The sequence below is a fragment of the Lactuca virosa genome, chromosome 2, assembly GCF_052849685.1.
Source record: "Lactuca virosa cultivar CGN04683 chromosome 2, Lactuca_virosa_CGN04683_v6, whole genome shotgun sequence".
Lineage (NCBI taxonomy): Eukaryota > Viridiplantae > Streptophyta > Magnoliopsida > Asterales > Asteraceae > Lactuca > Lactuca virosa.
In genome coordinates, this window is record NC_136427.1 from 192,609,831 (window position 1) to 192,621,015 (window position 11,185).

The following is an 11,185-nucleotide window of genomic DNA, read 5'->3' on the forward strand; positions in this document are numbered from 1 at the left end:
TCTCCACCAGTCCTTTGTTCTGGACCTTAGCAGGTTCAAAACACACATGACCTTCTGGTTAACAGGACATGAGCATATGAAGAAACATCCCTCCACGTCAGATAGCCACCTCATGGCTATGATCGGGTTCTGAATCCCATCAAAAGTTAGGGGCTTCATGTTATCGAAGTCCCGGTACTGGAAAGCTCGAGTGGTCCCACTGCCTTCAGCTGCTACGACTGTGGAAGCTGCAGCGACAGCCGTCTCAGCAATGGCTGCATAGCGCTCATCGAAGTACTCAACCATAGTGGTCTTAACAGACCCAAACATCTCCGGCAACTGAGCCCGGAACAATGTAGCAACCTCATCATGCAGGATCTCCCTGATCCTGGCATCCAACTCATCTGGTCTCATCTGACCAATAGTCTCGGGCACTGCTGGTCCACCCTAACCGCCATCTCCTGATCCCGACCCGGATCCGATCACAAATCGCCTCGTAAGCACCATGCTGAAAATATACCAAGAAGATATCAAACATTCCATATAATAACGGGGAACCAACTCCCAACAAAGCCCTAGGGGTTGTGACTTCCTTGCTACGCGTATGGGTCTTGTGCTTTCGGTAGTACGGGCCCATACTACCTTCCAGACCTACCCATATTTTTCTCAAGTATCATCACAACGCCCTAACAGTATACATAAGCATAGGCGAGCGCTCAATCCTTATTCCTATAGGAAGGCTAAATATCTCATAACTAGCCGACTAACCCCGCACAACTCATCCATGAAACTTCCACCAACCCCGCAGCACTCATGTATGCTAGCCATACATAATGTTGGACCCTATAGACTTTCGAATACCTGATCCAACCCTAAGCCCTTCATCAAAAAAGAACAGGAAATAAGGCCAAACCAAAGATTCTCAGGCTATAAGATCCATGATGCAACTAAGAAACTACAGTAATGATGTCAATTTCATATAAGGAAAACCCTAGGCTATCATGCATCATATAATCATAAAATTCTATCATGCAATTCCTGAAGATCGCTAGCCTATCACTAGCATGTTGTTCTAACATATCACGATATCAAATAACTGTAAGGTATTTTGGGGTCTACTTATTGGCTCCGACTGATCATACACTTTGCATCCTCCTTTAATATTTTAAAAATCATTTTGAAAATCTTTTCCTTAGTTTGAGACTGGTTTCACACGAGTGTTCCTCCAATTCACTCAAACCAAGGCTCTGATACCAACTTGTAACATCCAAAAAATTCAAGCCAATTTAAAACTTTTTCAAGCATTCAAAAACCATTATTTATTACAAAATGTTTTCAAAATAGTTTCATATCAAAGTATCCTAGAAATCAAAATCATAAAATGTGAGGAGGTGTACGATCAAGCATTCGCCTTCCCGCGGTCGTTTGAAGTACCTGAAACAAAATTAACAATTGTAAGCCCGAAGCTTAGTGAGTTCCTCCAAAATACCAACGTCATATAATCAACACAATATCATAGCAAAAATCATGCATATAGAGTCTACAGTGTGACTGGACTGCTCTCGCCAGGTCTTCAGTCTATTTGGCTCACTCTCATAGTCTACAGTATGACTGGACCGCCCTCACCGGGCCTTCAGTCTATCTGGCCCACTCTCAGAACCGTCAGCATGTCTGGTCCGCCCTATCGGGCCTTCAGCCTGTTTGGACCGTTCTTCGGGACATCGGCCTCACTAGTACGCCCTGATGGGTTTGCAGTCTATCCGGGCCGCCCTAGGTATGTTGGCCTAGAGCAAAAAGCAGGACCGCCTCAACCCACCTCCAATCATACAAATAACACATAATATCATACGCTAACTAGCATGTACAGATAATCATACAGATCTAACATATCACTAATCATAGCATCATCCTATATACCAGGATACTGATCTAACAGATCACTAAACATAGCATCATCCTATAACCAGGATGCAGATCTAACAGATTACTAACAGAACATCATCCTATAACCAGGATACAGATCTAACAGATCACTTACATAGCATCATCTTATAACCAGGATACAATCCAAAAAGGGCCGGCCTTGGTGCCTTAGACCCTGTTGATATATTGAGAAGAACTCACCTCGCAATGTCAAACTGAACTGAAAGAATCAAGCTCCTGAATCACAGCTCTAAACTCAAACACATACAACCACCATAGGACTAATTCCATCAAGATCCAAATTACCAAAATACCGTTAAAGTCAAACTTGGTCAACCATGGTCAAAGTCAACAGTCCTTGTTGACCCAACTCGTCGAGTTCCTTCAGCGTTCAGAAAACCAGGAAAAGCTCGATACGACTCATCGAGTTACTAGAGTAACTCGTCAAGCTCTTTATTATCCAAAAAGCAGGAAAACCCTCACCAACTTGTCGAGATGCCTAAGCAACTCATCGATTTTTCCTGTCTTAGCGTGTTGATCCCTTTCCAGTCGAATCCAAGGCCCCAAACTACAGATCTAGCCCCTTAGGGCTAAGATACCGCGTAAAGTTGCTAACTTTACGTTCATGCAAGGCATCAAAGGGATTAAAACACTAAAACTAAGCTTGATAAGAGGTTTAGGGCATGGAGAACGGCCAAGACTAGATAAAGTGACCAACTTTATGTCCATGGAGGCCTAGAGGTGTTCAGATCTGAAACTACCTCCCCTTGACAAGCTCAAATCCAAGAATGAGTCCATTTTGCACCAAAAATGACCATATACTTTCATAAAAAGAGATCTAAGCAATAAGAAGTCAAGGTATCAACTTTATACCTCAAGATGTTTGCCAAAACAGAATAGATGTCGGATCTATAGTCTCCTCTTCACTCCAATCACTTCAATCTTCGAGTTTCCTCCAAAAGAACACAAGATTAACTCTCCAAAACTCACTCACACTCAAGAAAGTAGTAAGTCACGACTAGGGTTTCTCTCTGGGCAATAAGGTGGTAAGGGAGGCTGGTGAGGGGACTTAATGTCCTTTAAATAGGGGTGCAAATCCTAAAAATTAGGGTTCTCATGCACAACCTCAACTCGTCGATTTGGGGTCCTGCAACTCGTCGAGTAGGTTCCTTAAACCAAGCAGCCTAATTAGTTTCTACACGACGAGTTGGGGCCTCCAACTAGTCGAGTAGGTCTTGTGTGATGAACATAAATCCTTAAAATGTTATACCTGGGAGTCGAGATGTTACAGGTAAAACCAAGACTCACGACGTGAGCCATAGAGAGTTCACAACGTGAGCAGCGATCAATTATGATTCTAATTTAATACGATGTGAGCATTAGGATCTCACGACGTGAGGTACGCTGCAGCCCAAGCCCATGATCTTTTACAGTTTCCTTCATATTTAAACCCCATAAAACTCATTTTAGGGTTTCTAAACAGCCTCCTTCATCCCTAAACTCAGTAAAACCCTAACCCTGGCCTCTCTTTATGTTTCTTGAGATTTTGGTGGAGTTTTGATGGTTTGAAGAGGAAGAGATTACCATGGAAGCATAGTTTCATTTGCAACCGTTAGCTACACTTCTGGACCAATGTGAGTAATCAAGAACCAACCTTTATGTTTCCTTGTTTCTAGATCTAAGGATTTATGCATATTTATCCAAGATCTTAAGAATGAGAGTGTTAGGACTCCATAAAATTGGCAACTTTATGGGTACTTAGGGTCCCTTGATGCTTATATGTCATGGATCTCAAGTTTGGAGGATGTTTGAGTCCATGCTTGAGAAATTACTTCCTTTTCTTCATAAATGACCTAGTTTGAGCTTAAGTCTTGTATTAGACATGCAAGACCTTAAAGCATCGATTTTTATGATCCTATCAGTGTTAGGAAGCCTCTTGGAAAAGATGGAGTAGTGGCTTAATGGGTTAAGAGGTTTTTGGATCGAATTGGCACTCAGACGGATCTCACGACGTAAGGATTATGCTTGTCACGTCGTGAGGAGTGAGAGACCCGACTATTTTGTCATGTAGTTGCTCACGACGTGAGCTATAGATGGTCACGTCGTGAGGGTCTATTTATTGTTGTCTTTCATTGACCGTTGACTTTTTTACCAATTTTGACTTTGGGTCAGACTTGAGAATTTTCGGCTATTGGTGGAGATTCTACATGGTTTTGGTGTTAGTGGATTCGTGGGAGCAAGCAGTGCTGAAAACGAATTGTGTCGCAGTGTTTTGGAGTTCTTCGATTCAGGTGAGTTTTGCTTCATTGTACCCGTGGGTCAAAGGCACCAATGTCGGCCCACTAGTTTTGGTTATATTTAGTAGAAGGATGTCATAGGGATTGTATTAGTCATGTAGGATAGACTAAGGACTCTTGATCTAGGCTTTCTTGCCTTTTCCTTGTTTGGATGTGGCTCGAGAGTAGGATTATTATTACGGGTGTCTATCTCACCTCTGAGTACATACGGTTATGAATTCCTTAGATTGTTGTTATTTAGTATGTTATTATGTTGTAGTGACTTGTTAGATCGGTATCCTAGTAGTTGGTCTATTGTTATGCTATAGTGATATGTTAGATCTATATCTTGGTAGTTGGTATGTTGCTATGTTGCAGAGAATTGTTAGATCGGTATCCTGGTATTCAGGATGTTGATATGCGGTAGTAATTTGTGGATTTGTATGTCTACATGTACTTGTTGGTTATCATCTAATGGAGTTCCCTAGGGGATGTATGTAGTCATGTAGGATAGCCTGCGAACTCTTGATCTAGGCTTTCTTTCCATTTCCTTGTTTGGATGTGGCTCTAGAGTAGAATCATCTGTTCGGGTGGCTATGTCACCTTTGGTTACTTAGGTTTATGCATTTCATGGAGGTTAGCAGGTAGCGAGACAGTATACGGTGTAAGGTCTAGTAGGCGGGTAGTGATTTGCATGATTGATGTATGCTTGTATTATGAGGCTACTTGATCCTTGATTGTTTTTATGTCGACATATGGTAGTAGTGGGTTGAGGCGGTCCTGCTTTGTGTTGTAGGTCAAGATACTCGATGCGGTTCGGCTGTCAACTGTAGGCATGGAGACTCGTGAAGAGCGGTTGGGTTGAAGCGGTAGGCCAACAAACCCAGGGTATTCCAGCCCGATGGCTGAATGGACCCGATTAATGCTTGTATGTTTCTCGTATGGTGTATTTTGGGGGAAACTCACTAAGCTTTATGCTTACCCAGTTGTTTATTGTTTCAAGTATCATCAGTCGTCGTGAGAAGGCAAATGCATGTCTGTACGCACTAGTCAGCAACATTGAGGATTCTGCATTTTCTATGATACTTTGATTTTAATAAATGTAATTTGGAATAAACGATTTTCTTAATAATGGATTTATATATATTGGGAAGTCTTACCTTAATAAGAATGAAAAATTTTGGTTGCGAAAAATGGGATGTTACATTAGTTAAGAATTAATCAGAAATTAATTAGAATTAATTTTGGGATTAATTGGATTAATTAAAAGTGAAGGGACTGTTTGGTTATTTATTAAAAGTTGAAGCAGGAAGACTCTAGAATCCCCATGGGATGGGGTGGATGAAAATTGGTTAGGAATCACCTAGAATTTTCGTCCAAGGGGTTTGGATGAAGAGATAAGGCAGCTTGGTTATTATATTAATTTATCTAGGCCTTATCCCAAAAACTCTAGCTTTGGCCCCAAGTTTCCTTCAGCTATATAAAGGATCCTATGGCTTCAAATTTTGGCAAATGGTTCTTCTCTAGAGATAGCCGAAAGTTTACTCACCTCTCTTATCTCTCTTCAAGTCTCCTAGTTATTAAGGTTGGGTGTGAACCATCAGAGGCACGAGATTTCTGGTTCTCGCTTCCAAAAGCTTTGAAGAAGGTTTTAGATTTGTTTGCAACAACAAATCAAAGAGGTATGTGGTGTGTGCTCTGCAATCATCCCGGGCTCTTCCATTTGAAAACCAAAGTACCTGAAACATAAAATGAAAACCGTAAGCACAAAGCTTAGTGAGTTCCCCAAGATACCACATACATACAACCACATAATATCATGCGACATGCATATAGTCGTCATGGGCTCCCCCATGGTCTTTACCTGGAATGCCATGGGCTCCCCCATGGTCTGATATCCAAATGCCATGGGCTCCCCCTATGGTTTTTACCTAGAATGCCATGGGCTCCCCCATGGTCTGATATCCAAGTGACATGGGCTACTCCCATGGTCTTTCATGCAAGTATCACAGAGACAACTAACATTCCACATAACAAGTAATGGGCCGACATTGGTGCCTTCGACCCATGGATATGGTGAGAAAACTCACCTCACACTGTTGAATCTCACGGATAAATCTCTTGTTGCTGGCTGACTGATCCTCGAACTATCAATAACAAAACAACACCCAATTAACAATTGGGTTTCAACCCATAACCATAAATCCATTACTAGGGTAAATGACTAATTTACCCCTTACCTAGTTTGGACCAAGACTTAGGCCCACAACTAATAATCCAAAAGGACCAAATACAAAAAATCACCCAAGGCCCAAACCATGGCCCAATTTTCAAATTGGGTCCAAACCCATTGTTAGGCCTTCCCAAAATAATTAACAGCCCAAAACTTGATGGCCCAACATGGCTCAAGACAACTAAGCCCAAAAGGTGGCCCAAACCGAAGCCCAACATGCAAAATCCCTCCTAACTGAGTATGCCCCGCGTACTCAGTGGGTACGCTAAGCGTACGCCCAAGAAACCCAGTACGCCCCGCGTACTAACCCTACCCACAACTAACCTAGAAAACGTCTTAATCCCTTAAGCCAAGACGTCCAAAACCTCATAATAGCTAAATATAAGTGACTTGATCCATAAAGTCGAAGGCTTTAAACCTTTGCATGGCTTAATGAAGACCAAAACCAAAGATGAACTCTAAAGGTCAAAATCGCTCCAAAGTGTCGTAAAACCTTCTTAATACCTTAAGACCTTAGTCCAAACGTCCAGATCTGATTCAAAGGGACTTCTTAAGTCATAAAGTTCCTGACTTTATAACTTATCATGACTTAATGGGAACCAAATCAAAACCCTAAGTCCCAAGATTCACCAAAAGACTACCAAATCATGCATGGAAGGTTTATACTCATCAAGATCCAAACTTTATGACTCAATAACCCCAACAAAGTCCAAATATGAAGCTCAAAGGTTCTGAAGTAACTTCTACTCACAAGAACCACCACAAAGGGACCAAAATCATAACAAAGTGCCACCTAGCTAGATATACAAGAAAGAGTTGTCAAGGTTGAGACTTTATACCTCCAGAAGTTAGATCTAGGTGAACAAAGCCTAGATCCAAAAGCTCCAAGTCAAGCAATGACTCTTCAAGAAGCTCCTTCTTCCTCCTCAAGCACCAAAAACACACATAAATCACTTTAAAGCTAAAGAATCACTCAAATAGGGGCTAAGGGTCAATTTCTAGGGTTTAAAGGGATGGAGGTTGAAAATATTAGGGTTAGGTTATGAGATAAGGAGCTTAAATAGGGTCCAAGACCCTAAAATAGGGTTCTGGTTTAACTGGAGTACATTGGGCGTACTCCGTAGAGCACCTGCGACCATCCTGATTAGTACACCGACCATACACCGAGGTACACCCCGCGTACTGCCCTTTTCACTAGTATGCTGCGTGTACACCTGTGTACGCCCCGCGTACTCGGCTAAACCCTAAAACCACCAAACTTCTGAAGGCTATAACTTCTTCGTTATAAATTCGTTTCTGACGATCCTTATATCCACGGAAAGGTAACGAGAAGCCCTACACTTCTATTAACTCATACCAGCCTTAACACCTCCCGAACAAAAATGCATTTTCCATAAAATCCCGAACTGACACTTTACCGAAATACCCCTAGGCTCCAAAACACGAACCAAACACCCGGATCACTTCAGTTACATTACTCGCACCCAAATGGGTCTAGATCTCACCTTTTCAAAGGCCCCAATACTTATGATGACCGATCTTCGGGCCACAACCTCGAATTAGGAGGGTGTGACATCAAAACTCACAAGAGGCACTTAGGGTTTCATTTTTTGGGTAAAGGGAAGTGTAGGTTGGTCAAATATGTCTAAGAGGTGCTATAAAGAGGTTTAAATAGGGTGCAAACCCTAATTTTTAGGGTTTTCCCAAACCATGTGTACGCCCATTGTACGTGGGTGATGCTCGCGACCAGCAGATAGCTAGTACGCTAAGCGTACTCATAGAGTACCCCTTGCGTACTAGCCAAGGACCAAAATGAAAAGAATTTGCATGTAAGGGCTAAAGGGAAACTTATTAAAAACTTGAATGTTACAATTAAATTACATTTTGTAGCCAAAAAGGACATTATTGAAGAGAAAGGACTAAATTTAAAGAAAGTTGGAAACTTGGAGGTCGAAGCTAGCATCAGTATGGAAGAAGAGAATATGTCGTGCAAAAATTGCATGCCACGACGTGCCAATCGAAAGGCCACGACATGGCCACCTGTCCTAACATAGATGCTTCTGATGACTTGCCGCATACGAGATTTAAAAGATAACCACGACATGGCTCTTATTCCCCACGCTGTGGCGACCATATTTAAAGAAACTATATATATTCGGTATTAGGTCAAATTCTGAACGGAGGCTTGGGGATTAAGTTAAGGATTACGACTGAAAACCCTTAGAAAACCCTCAGAAGTGAAGATTTCGTTTTTCACTCAAGCTTTTAAGATAACTAAAGGAAGGTCATCATTGAATCATTCGGTTTTCTAGATTTTACCATGTCTTCTCTAGTTAACTTTGATTTCATGTTTGTTTCTGTTTTAGTTATGGGATAATCATCCCATACTTCTATTTTGTGAAGATGAACCCGATCATTATGAGTTAATTTTGCGATTTATGGATGTTTTGTGTTGATTTTACTTGTGTTTGATAATCAAAATCCTAGCATGTTGAAGTTTTAGCTTATATTGTTTATTAGTCAAGTTCTGTGTAATAAATGATCATTCTATTTGCATGAATTTGTTACCTGCTTGTTTATGATCATTAAATAATTAAAGCTAGTGATTAATCATATCCTAGGGTTAAGTAAATAAAAGTTAATAACTTTAACTGTGTTAGAAAGCATAATTGATCCATAATTTGCACTTAGTTACTTGACTTGATCATAGGAAAGTAACTACTAGATTTATCATTCATAGTCCAATTCATACTTATATCAATTTAGTGTTTAGCTTATGCTTGATCATTGCATGGTAATTCATAAATTGGTACATCTAGGTATTTGATCATAATAACTAGTAAATTAAAGAATTAGTAATTAATATAACACATCAACTAGAAATCAACCATAAGAGAGGAATAAATCGGAACTAAACAAAAGTACTCTTTAAATCTTGAAGTAGTAATCGTCTTCTTTGCTTCTTTAGTTTTAATAGTTGTTTAGTTGATAGTAGTTTGACTTAAGTTCTGTTGATCTTGAAAAATCAGTAAAAAAACTACAATATTTAAGTTTGTTTTCTTAGTTTAATTAGAAGTAGTTATTTTATTAATTAAATTTTGTTCCCTGTGTTTGACACCCGGCTTACCTAAGTCACCCGACTTACCTAAGTTATTCTATAATCCGACTAGGTACACTGCCTATATATGAATAAATTATTTAAGTTAGGTTTATAAATTTAAAACTAGATAGTATATAAAATACACATCAGTTAGTCTATATATTTAGGTGTTATGCATAGCATGATTAGAGACTTAATCATGAATGATGTAATCTCAAGCAATTAAATTTGTTAGGACGCAACAAAACTTAGCAGATCATCTAACTAAAGGTTTAAACAGAGACTTAGTACATAATTTTGTAACTAAGATGGTATTGCAGTCTATCTAAATGCTCAATGGCAAGACACCTAATTCCATTTTGAATATGATATTAGAAGCCGAATTCAATACAAAAAGCTCAAACTTATGGGTAGGAACACATTTTGAATCATCCTAGGTATGTGTTTGGGCCTATAGTATGTAAGGATGAAGTTATCTTCTTAATAATTCTTTTTATAAAGTGTATTGTGTGTATGATGTAAATCAGTTACATATATGATTGAAAAGTATAGCAAAACAGTTGTATGTGTGATGTAAATCAATTACCTATATGATTGGAAACTATAGCAAAACTTCATAAGCTTGGGAACCAGGCTTTCATATCATAAAAGGATAATGACACACACCTTTATAACTGTGTTAGGTTTTATTTACTAGATGAGTATAAAATTTGTATGTAATTTATATTCGGGTATTCAATGTGTTGACGAGGCTAATCCTTCACTCTGATTCTTGAATATTTGAAATGTGTAAAATATTAACATGAAAATCGGTTTGATGTTTACATTTATGTACAAATTTGTATTGTTTAACTTTCATCAATATTATCCACTTTTGGAATAATATGTGTGTATAATAAACTCGCCAATTTTAGGACTCTCAAGTTATAATCATTCCTACACGAATCTAATTTGTTGTTTTCTTTTCTTTCTTTTTTTGGCCTCCTACGAGCCGAGGTTTCCGACACGCTTTGCGAGTCGTCTAATCCCTAGGCGAATACTCGCTTCGTGAATAGCCCGGAGTCATAGCAGGTAAACCTCTGTGGCCACAAATGGGTTTTCACTCCTTTTTCGATTTAGAACTTGTGACATCCTGACCTTTGATCATATTTGGAACAAGCTCCAACTAATTTGACACCACCACCACCCTTGTGGTTAACATTCCTACACGAATCTAGTTTGTGTTTTCTTTTCATGTTTGAATCTCAAAGTTCTTTTGATGGATTATCCCTAATGAATTATGTATAACTGACGTATACAATCAATTACTGAAAGTGAGTATGCATGATCCATCAAATATTCAAAAACCATATTTGATCATCACAGTGGTCATGTTTTCTTTCTCAATTTTAACAAATCCCTTTGATATCCACATATTTACTATTCATGGGCGGCCTAGAACAGGTGCGGGAGGAGCAACCGTACAGGGCTCCGAAAAATATAGGGCCCCCATTTTTAAAAAAAATTATACATAATATACAATATATATTATTGTATCTAAAACTTAACAAAATTGTTTGCTAGTACAGATGGAGATGGGGAGCATCGTACATCTTCTCCCGCCGAAGTACTATGTGTTCGAGTCTTATACACCTCACAAACCTTTTTAATGTTTTTTAGTTTTTATTTATTTCC